Source organism: Calidris pugnax, unplaced genomic scaffold (assembly GCF_001431845.1).
Source record: "Calidris pugnax isolate Ruff unplaced genomic scaffold, ASM143184v1 scaffold522, whole genome shotgun sequence".
In the NCBI taxonomy this organism is placed as follows: domain Eukaryota; kingdom Metazoa; phylum Chordata; class Aves; order Charadriiformes; family Scolopacidae; genus Calidris; species Calidris pugnax.
This window is the reverse complement of record NW_015091217.1, coordinates 10,309-20,319: the sequence shown is the minus strand read 5'-3', so window position 1 is coordinate 20,319 and position 10,011 is coordinate 10,309. Positions and strand designations below refer to the sequence as shown.

Sequence of the window (10,011 nt, the reverse complement as noted above, 5' to 3'; positions counted from 1 at the left end):
GTGAAGAAATATTTCCTAATATCCCGTCTAAACCTCCCCTGGCACAACTTGAGGCTGTTTCCTCTTGTCCTATCACTCGTGACTTGGGAGAAGAGACTGACAGCCATCTGGCTCCAGCCTCCTTTCGGGGAGTTGTCGGGAGGGGTAAGGCCTGGTGCTGGTGCTGTGGGGCTGCCAGGCAGAAGAGGGCAGCCCCTCTCCTCTCCTCTTGCCCAGGCCTGAGGGCAGAGGAAATGGCCCCCCTTGCTGAGGGGCAGGGGTGTGGGGAGGGACAGCAGGGCTCCTCAGCGGCTTGACAGACGGCTGATGATGAGCCTGCCGCATGGTGGTGTGGATGGCCCACCTACAGTTAGCGTCAGCCACCGGGCTGGCGCCGCTTGCTGGGCTCTGGCTGTGTGTAAGGTCCCTGAGAGCCCCTGGGGCTCCTGCGGCTCTTTAGGCTCGCTGCTGCTGGAGGCAGCCTGGCCACGGTGCAGGTGTGCCTCATCAGGGCTGTGGGAGAGGGATCCACCTCCATTGGCTCTGTGGGTGGATCAACCTCCATTGCCTCTCCCTTGTCCCTGTTCTGCAGTGGGTCTACCCCATGGGCTCAACTGGCCAGCCATCGCTGCTGCTGCTTTTTGGCTTTCTTGCATTCTGGTGGTGTTTGGGCATCCTCGGGGTTTCCAAGGAGCCCCTTCTGGCTGGGCCCATTCAATGTGGGCACTAGTACCCACCCATTGTGGGCACTGCCCTCCCTTTGCTGCCTTCTCTTCTACCAAGCAGGCTTGGTGCGAGAATTTCTGGCTGCTGAGCAAGCTGTTGGCCAGCTACAGGGGTGCCTGATTGCCAAACAGCAGGGTGGTGATGTCACCAATGGACGTTGCTGTGGCTGGGAGGGTGGCCCATGAAGCCATCTGCAGGCCCCATGCCGGGCGGCCCTTTTTCTTGCCAGAGAGCAAGGCACCAATCCTGGGGCACTGGGATTGCCCTCCAGCTCTCCTTATGTGCCCTGGGCCCCAGCCCACTCCTCATGCCAGGCCTGGGGGACCCCTCAATGTGACAGTGGCCACAGGAGGGCCAGGGAATCTCCATGAACTGCTCAGCTCCCTGCAATTGGCATCGACACTGGCAGCCGACAGGAGCAGACAGGGGTAGAGGACCTTGCCTCCTCCAGGCTGCTGTGCAGGGGCAAGGGGAGGAGTCCATTGTAGGGCCCCCAAGGTCCTTGGGGTCTGGAGGTGGGGTTTTCAGTGTGAGGATGGGGAGATTCCCCTGGGGGATTGCTGTACTGGGGTTCTTGACCTGCAGAAATCCAGTCTGGGGTCTTTGAAATCTTCTAAGGTTAATGCTCGCACAGCCAAGTTTCATAGTAGAGTTTGCAGATTCTCTCCACTTTCAAATCCATGCAGGTCATGTTAGGTATGCACTTAGAAAGCAAGGCCAGCATGATGCACAGGCAGCCAAAGAGCAGTAGGAGCTTGCCAAACAGCCACAAAGAGTCCCTGCAACAAGAGAGACAGACAAATGCACAGGGAAAGTTACAGACACTGTAAACCAGCTCTGCATTCCTTTTGGAAAATTATCTCCATGGGACAGTGCCTGGTGTTAGCAGGAACAGCTTCCTGACATTACCATGCCCTCAGGGAATCCCCAGGGATGCTTGGAAAGAGCTATGCCCCTCTCAGGCAGGCTCAGCCAGCCATTTGCTTCAGCAGCCAGGGCGGCAGCATGGTTGGAAGACAAGGCCGTCCCATCGCCTTCTCCTGCACACCCTCCTCGCTTTTCCCGCCTTCAACGGCGCTACAGACACCTCGGGACCTGTGAAAAGGACCCTTTGCCACCACCGTAACCCCTCAGGCCGCCCCTGTGCGCCCACCCCCAGCAACCCCGCCTCCCATTGGCTCACTCACAGCCCTCATCCCACCCATCGCCCCCTCTTCGCGCCACCATTGTGTTTGCTTGTGCAACAGTGAAAACGTTTTTCTACCCTCAGGAGGGGAAACAACAATTGATCCCTTTTCTGCATGACTGGCTGCAAGATCCTTCCCAAAGCTTCCTGGCATACAGAAGCAAATTGAAGGTTGTTTTCCTTTTATGAAGGCCCTACAAGACTATCACAGAAAGGGAAATGTATCTTGGGAGATACTCCTGCTGGTGCTGGAGCAGTGGCAGCAAACGAAGCAAATGGGCAATGGTTGGTGGCTTCAGCCTTTGTGAAGCAGTCTACAGATAGCTTCATCAGCTTTGTACCCTGACCCCAGAGTGACTATACTGAAGAATTCATCCATAAATTTCTCCTTTTCTTCAAACTGTCTTCAGTCATGACTAAGAAAACTGAGAAAAGGCATCACTTGCCCTGGCACTCAGTGAGTCCGTGCTCCTTTGGTCCAGGCAGGTGGAAGCCCACCAGCAACCCCTCGGTATCCATTTAAACAGGGGACTATGGCAGAGGAGCTGTTTAATGGAGGCTGGTAACGCTCACCCAGGTGGACAGAACCTGGGTTCTGGTGTGCTCAGACCTTATGACTTCCTCCCTTTCCCAACGAGGAGGGAAGGAGGAGACATTTGCCAGCGTGCACGTAAATGCTGCATTTTCAGAGATGGCAGGTGAGCAGATTCGTAAGGGAATGTACGCAAGGGACAGAACAGGGTTTGCTCCCCGGTTACTTCACTCTGCTGCTCCACTAGGTTTGCACACACACAGGTCTGCACTTGTGGCACCTTCCTCTTCCCTGCTCACGCTGTTTCTCCCATGGCGTTCCACCATGAGTCAGCATAATCGTGGCTCCATGGTGCTCCAGGTGTAACTAGCCAAGCGTACACGCCATGAGAACATTCTACCTACCCAAGATCCAAACAGAATTTTTTTAGGGAGCTGTACTGGGGTTCTTGTCTCAGCTACCAGCGGGTGGGTGAAGATGAAGCCCCACCGTTGCACAAAGTACTGTTGCAGATTGGTTGTGACGGTCTGTGTCTGAAGAAATGAGGAGACTTCAGGCACAGAGCTCATTTCCTGATGAGTAGTGCTATTTTAAGACTTGGGTCCTCAGGTGCTGTTGGAGTGGGACTTGTCAGATGATGCCCAGGAGGTCTGAAGTGGCTGCATTAGACTAGCTGGCATGTGCCCTAGTAGTTCTGCATGCGACCTCTAGGTTTGCTCTGCCTGTTCCTGAACGCTTGTGGCAGATTTTATTCTGCCATTTGTACTGTGTTCTTTTGCGAAAGGGCAGAGCATGGTTGCGGAGTTGCAGTCCAGATGTAGATGTGTAGTGTGGAAATCCCATTTCCTGTTTTTCCCCATTGCAGTTGCTAATTGTTGCTGCTTGAAAGCTGGAACCATGTTCTTCATCATCTATAAAGCATTCCTTCTTCACAAGTCACACCTGGAAACAGAAACATCACAGATTTCTCACCACCAGTGCTGTCTGTTCCTGTCCTGGACCAATTGTGTAGGAATGAGGAAATAGTTGAATTTCTGTGTCTGCTCATTTCTTGATCTCTTCACCCTCCCCCTTCTCTCTTTCTCTCTCTCTCTCAAAAAAAGCAAGAGCTACCTTGATTATGTTCTGTGGCATTGTGCAAAATATCTGGCCAATATTTTCAGTATAAGGAGGTTTTTTAATAATGAGACTTGCTTCATTCTTCTCTGGTTATGCAGAGGTGCCAGAAAATGCAGGAGGAGAGTTGGACAGATCACTGATGCATTTGATGTTAACAATCTTTCTTGTGTGCTGCCAGTGGAAAAAATGATTGATTGACTCAGAGGAAAATTATTTAAAAGTATTGAGACTCTGACACTGACTCATTGGGAAATCTAAACCAAAAGTGACTTAATCATTGAAAGACAGGGTTTTGACTAGGCAATTAGGGAAAAAAAAAACAACCCAGTTATGGCTTTCTCAAAGTTTTCTTGATAAGAAAATAACAAGATGTACATCTTGTGAAGTTGTGTTCCCTGTTCACCTTATGAGTCAGTGATAGATTTTTAGTTACTGGAAATTAGTGATGTTCTTTCTGCATATGTTATCCAAGTCAATGGAGGTGAAAATACATACGCTGGTGGTATGTGCACACCTGTACATCTATCATCAAGATGAAGAAACTTGGTTTTCTTAATGTTTCCCTCTCTCTGTTCCTTCGTTGCTCTTTACGAAGGGCACGTTTCCCATTGCTTTCCCTTAACCCTTAAGCATTTTTAGCCCTGGAAACCATTTTGCTGAAGTTCAATTTCAATAGATGGCGCCTCAGGAAAAACGCTGGTTGAATATTCATGCCCCTTCCCCTCCTCCTCCCTCTCAAGCTTCCCTTCCCTTCCTTCCCCTCCCCTGTCCCCACTGCTCCCCTCAGGAGCTCAGGGAACACCTTCCTCTGGCTTGACACACAGTGTCACCAGCTGCCACCCGAGGGAGTCCCCTGCTCCTCCCATCAGCTGCTCCTCACTCTGCACCAGGGCCAGGTTCCTTCTCCTGAGTCTCAGCGACAGCAGGGCATGAGAAGCAAACATGCTGCTGCTGGCAGCGCTTGTGTCCACGGCTGCTTGGTCTTGTAAGTGCTTCTGGACTTCCTTACCTTTCCTCACAGGCACCCGTGGCTCTGCTGACAGGCATCTTCCCAGAGCCCTCATCCAGCTCATGACATCATTTCTTCTCTCTTTTTGGCAGGTGGATTTGCACAAGAAATTCCCACGCAGAGGCCTCTCTCTTTCACCAAGTCTAAAGGAAGTGTGAGTCTGGAATGTCACTTCAAAGGCGTCTCAGGAAATTTTGATGGCACCCCCATACACTGGTATCAACAGAAGGCAAATAAAGCTCCAGAGAGGATTCTCTATATAGCAGGGACAAAAGTAGTAGATGAGGGCTTCCAAGCGCACAGGTACAAGGTTGAAAAAGATTCTAGCCAGAAACTGTGTGTTCTTACCATAAATGATGTCCTTCCAGACGACACTGCTACCTACTATTGTGCCTACTGGTATACAGTCACCGTGGTAGGAACTCTGAGATCACCGAGACAAATACTCCCTCAGCATCCCAACCACAAACAACTTGAAAGATCCCAACTCCCACCCCCCCGTGTGGACGAGCTGTCTGGCTTCGGCGCAGGCTCTGGAGAAGCAGGACATGCTTGGTGCTGGCCGGCATCGTGGAAGTATCAGCTGCCAAAAGCTAGAGATTTCGACGGAGCAAATGCACAGTGCAAAGGGAACCGTGAAGGTCCAACCCATCCTCTCCATTCCTTCTGCTCCTTCTTGCTCAAGCGTGTCAGCGATCCGGTTGTAAGGATTTATTCAATGGAAAGGGGTCGCATTTCCATCTTGCTGTTCCTGGAAAAAAATCAGCAATGTGTACTGGAGCTCCTCAAAGACCAAAACAGAGAGCTTTAGCCTCAAGGTTTGTCAAATTTCAGGCAAAGAAAACTAGAGTTATTTTCACTTAAAAGGTAGTAGGAATTGGAGAAGGAATATTTTCTAATTCTTTCTCCTGAGATCTGGAGATGGGCTTTTTTGTTTTGGTTTTCTTTTTTTTTGGAGATGTATTTGTCTCTTTCCCTCTCCTTCTTGCTTGTCGCTGTCTGTGTTTCACTGCTTTTCATCATAGTCGTGGATGAACTAGGGAGAGAATGAAGAACTGCTCCTGTTTTCCAGTCGGGCACTTCAGCACGGAGAGGCTTCTGGCTGGGTTACACCAAGCACTTAGATGCCCAACTCAGCTCACTGCAGGGATAAGCAATCCCCACCGCTGCAAGCCCTAGATTTTGCAGCTGGCCTGAGAGCAGGTAGAGAGGGAGAGGGGCCTGAGGTGAAGCCATTCCTCGGGAGGAGAGAGATGTCTGGAGAACTAACTCTACACAGCGTCTGTAATGGTGAGAGCACTTCTGTTTCCAGAGGAAGCTAAGCCTGCACATTAAAGCACCACCACTGCCTTTGTTGATGGATGTCTCAGATGGGGCCAAAGCTGGACAACCAAGTCAGCAGGTGGTGCCACTGCTTGGCGTGAGATTGCACCCACAGCCATTCCCTTGAACTTCTGCCATTTCTGCACAAAAACTGCCACAGTGACATGTCTGCAGATGAAACATGCCCACAATACCACAAACATTTTGTGTAGAGACATTCCAGTTTATTTGTCTAGACATGGGAGAAGGGCAGGCAAAAAGGCGGGAAGTGCTTGCTAGGGGACTAGGGGCGTCCGAGAGGGAGACATCGAGGAGGGGAGAAGTGCTGTCCTAAATGATTAGGGAACAGGAAGGCATTTGGGATCAGGTTGCTGAGTTTGCGTGCCTAGTGGCTGTTTTCAAGTTTTACCCCAGGATAAGGAACTCTATGGATGCAAAATGCAGAGGGCTGAAGAAGTGGAATGCTTTCCAGATCTCAATGGGGAAGATCCCAGGAAATGCTGGGGAATCTTGATGGGAGAAAAACCACCTCCATCTTAAGTCTTTCTCAAACTGTCTTCAGCTGAAGACCTGGGCAAGAGACTTCCTTCCTCACCACACAGCTGAAAAGCAGTGGGGAGGTGCTGCTAAGCTCTGGTTTATTGATCAGATAAAAGTCAAACACAAACAGGACCTGTTTACAGAAATGTGGTAACTAAATACACAGTCCCACCAGGCGTTATGGAGTTGTATCAAGGGTTTGTAGAAGTGACATTTTAAGACACCTGCCAGATCCCACAGCCCACCGCGTAGAAGTATTTCTTACATTGTTTTAAAGCTAATCTAGTCTGGCAGACCCCAAAATGGAGCTGCCATCATTTCCAAGGGTGTCCTGGTTCCAGCGGGGATAGGGTTCACTCTCCCCAGGCTCCAGCAGGGACACAGGTCTCCCATCCCATGGGAGCCATACTCAGGGGTACCGGAGCGGGAGCTGCCGGGGGAGGGAGGTCGCAGACTGGGAGGTCCCGGGTCTGGTTGGCGGGCAGTGGTATCACAATCGCAGTTATATGTTCCTCCCTCAGTGTTCCTGTTGTTCTTTCCTTGTTCCCTTTGCTGTTCTGGGAAACTGCCTTTGTCTCAACCCACCAGCCCGGCCCGAGAGCGAGAGCACGGCTGGCGGCTGCCCCCTGGTCCTTTGTTGCCGTCCGAGGCCAAACCACAGCAAAGGGAAATGATGAAGTACAGCTTGACTTCCTGCAAGATCAGGACGTTGTCTGGAACGACAGCCTGGATTTGCTGTGCCAGCAAGGGCTCCTAAGGTTGAGGTCACTTGCTCTTCTTGGTCGGAGAAGAAAAGGCTTGCCATATTTCCTGCCACAGCTGAAGAATGCACAGCACTTCGGGAGATTCACCAGAAAGGGGTCCTTGTCTGAAAATATTTTTTAACAAAATTGATTAGACACAGAGAACGCCAGTGCTTCTGATGTATGTCAGGGCTATATAGATTTCGGTTTTCTGAACAAAGCATTCAAGACTTCATTGCATATTAGTTTTATAAAGCAAAGATCTAAGGAAAAACAATCATTATTTGACTCAGAGGGTGGGTGTTTTTCAGACGCTGAATTGCAAAGAACTCCACTCCCTGGTTTACCTGGCATTTGTCTACACCTTCCAGCAAGAGCTGAAGAGTGGACCAGGGTCTACGTTGAAGCTGTCCCTATTTTTTCTTCCAAACCATGTTGCTTCTTGCACCTTCTACGGAGTGCTGGGAAAATTATATCTTCCGTATGCAACTGATTCCTACTTTTTAGAAAAAGAACCCCAGGAGTATCAGGATCAGTAAACTGTCATGGTACGGCGTAATTTTCAGATGGGCTGGGTGAGGAAGCAGTAGAGAAGGGGGATAGCCAGGAGACAGGGTTGTTCATCAGCAGATCAGAGCTCAGTACTGACCTTTTTTTATAAATGTCTTGTTTGATTGAAGCCAGCTGATATAAAAATACTTAGGCCCATGTGCAGCATCTGGCTTGGGAAGTGTAGACCCTTTGGATTAGAAAAGCAGATAGTAAACCCTAGGAGACACAGGGAAAACATGTTCTTACAACAGATCTCTTACAGGGTTAAGAACACAAGAAGAACACAAAATGAGCATATTCCTACTGATGTCCTGCAGATGTCATGTAAGTGCCATTTAAACTCGAGAGCAAAACATAGGTTCTAGCTTGCTTAAAATATGTAAAGTACCGAAACCATGGGTAATGGCCAAGTACAAAGACCACGGCACCTGACAGGCAGAGAGAAATCCCATCTCGGTCATGTGGGAACCAGCCTGTTGGGCCAGGTAGTGGAAGACGTTTGCTGGACAGGCATACCTTTGATGCATAATTGTGGGGTTTTTAATTACTGCAGCAATCAGAAAAGGTTTGAAAACACCGGAGCTTCCGTTGTGTACCAGGTAACTTCACAAACTGACTGTAGGAACAGGGATTTCAGGTAGAAACTATGTCACCTGATTGCATTTGGCATTCAAGGCTCACCAATTGTTAAAAGGAGACCTTTGGAGGTATTGTCACAGGATGAAAAATCATCCTCCATTTGGAACCTCCGATACCTCAGTCAATAAAGAGACTTAAGGAAAGAAGCTGATGGTACTCTGTCCAGTACTGTATCTGGGGAATAAATCTCGGAGAACAGGGCTCTCGCTACTACAATAAAGATGTATGCAGGCAGAAATGAAGCCAGGGGAACGCAGGCTACAAATCAGGCATAAATCTGGAAGAGTGGGGCAATGAACTGCTGAAGCATCTTGCCTATCACTGTGGCACAGTCCCTGTTGCTGGTCACGAGGCCGTTTCCTTAAAGAGAAACTGTTGCTGCTCACACAGGGCTTAATTTCTGGAGTTGCTGTGGATGGTGGTGTCCGTTTGCAAGGTACCATCACTTGTAGGAATTTTCATAAGGGGGCAGAGGAGATCTCTTGTGGCCCCAAAAAGCTGGAGGCATTTAGAGGAGCGGCCACTGGGTGATGGGTACTCGAGTCACTCATTTCTCCTCTTGAGGTGCCTGCTCCCTCCTGCTGGGGACAGACTGCTCCTGGCTGGTTCAAGGAGGCAGGCTCGACATTTGCAGCACACATGGTGCTGCTGCAGGTGCTTCTGGCTGCGTCAGCCCTTTACTGTAGATGTGAGTTGCAGGGGCTTGGGAGAGTCCCAGTCTGTGACCCCCAGGGGGCTGGTCACTGCTGTCACCACAGCGCTGGTTCTCTGCTTTCGTTGTAGAAAGCCATGCACAAAGATTCCACCAGCAGAGCCATGCAAATGACTGCACAGATCAGCTGCCATTTTCCTGGGTCAGACCTTCTGAAAACCTTCTCCCACTGGCACCAACACAAATCCACACAATTCCCAAAGCACGTTCTGTACGTGCAATCAGGGGATCCTTAGTTTTATGAAAAATCTTACAGATAAAGTAATACAAATGCAAAGTAATACAAAGTAATACAAAGTAATACAAATACAAATGAATATAAATTACATTATATTTAAATATAAATACGGATTGCATAAATTACAGATAAAATACCTATTCTTGAGCTTCCTGGGACTGCACTTCCTTAAGAAACCGTTGGGCAGCTGACAGAGAAACCTCCCCTGTGCTCCCATGGGCTGGAAACCTCACCTGGCTCCAGGGTCCTGGTTGCCAGGCTGGGCTCACCTGCAGGAACTCCTCAGGGTGGCAAGTTGTGAAAAAGAGCAGACAAGCGCTGCTTCAGATGACTCACCTGTCAGGAACGGCAGAAGGGACTCGCACCACCAGCGTGAGGTAGAGTCAAAGTTTAACCCTACACCCCTCCTTGCTAGGTGCAGCCCAGGGCTCTGCCTCCAGCAGCAGGCAACAGCAGGTGCCTAGAGGAGACCACACAAACACACAGCAGCCATTTCCCAGAAATGCTCCCAGATCACAGTGGTTTTGCCTGCTGTCAAGGGGCATCTCTTCTCTTCCATCCTCTGATATCAGATGTACCTTAAAAATCCAGATATGAAGAACTGACCTTAAAAGCTAGCACATATAAATCGTATGTTGGGGGGGGGAAAAAAAGGAAGAAGAAAAGTGGCGCTTTGCTCATTATCTAAGCAAACCGCTTGGGGGGGAGATCGG

At 49.7% G+C, this 10,011-nt stretch overlaps 1 long non-coding RNA gene across 2 annotated transcripts; it reads right to left on the bottom strand.

Moving 5' to 3' along the window:
* Nucleotides 1-6,120: 6,120 nt before the first annotated feature.
* LOC106898520 lies at nt 6,121-9,883 on the bottom strand. Of its 2 annotated transcripts, none has more exons than XR_001413939.1 (4): nt 9,635-9,883; nt 7,807-7,925; nt 7,505-7,653; nt 6,121-7,282 (listed from the first exon to the last, which is right to left on the bottom strand). It is a non-coding gene; the product is annotated as an uncharacterized LOC106898520 (long non-coding RNA). The 2 variants fall into 2 exon arrangements; XR_001413938.1 differs by having other exon boundaries at nt 7,807-7,896.
* Nucleotides 9,884-10,011: the final 128 nt, after the last annotated feature.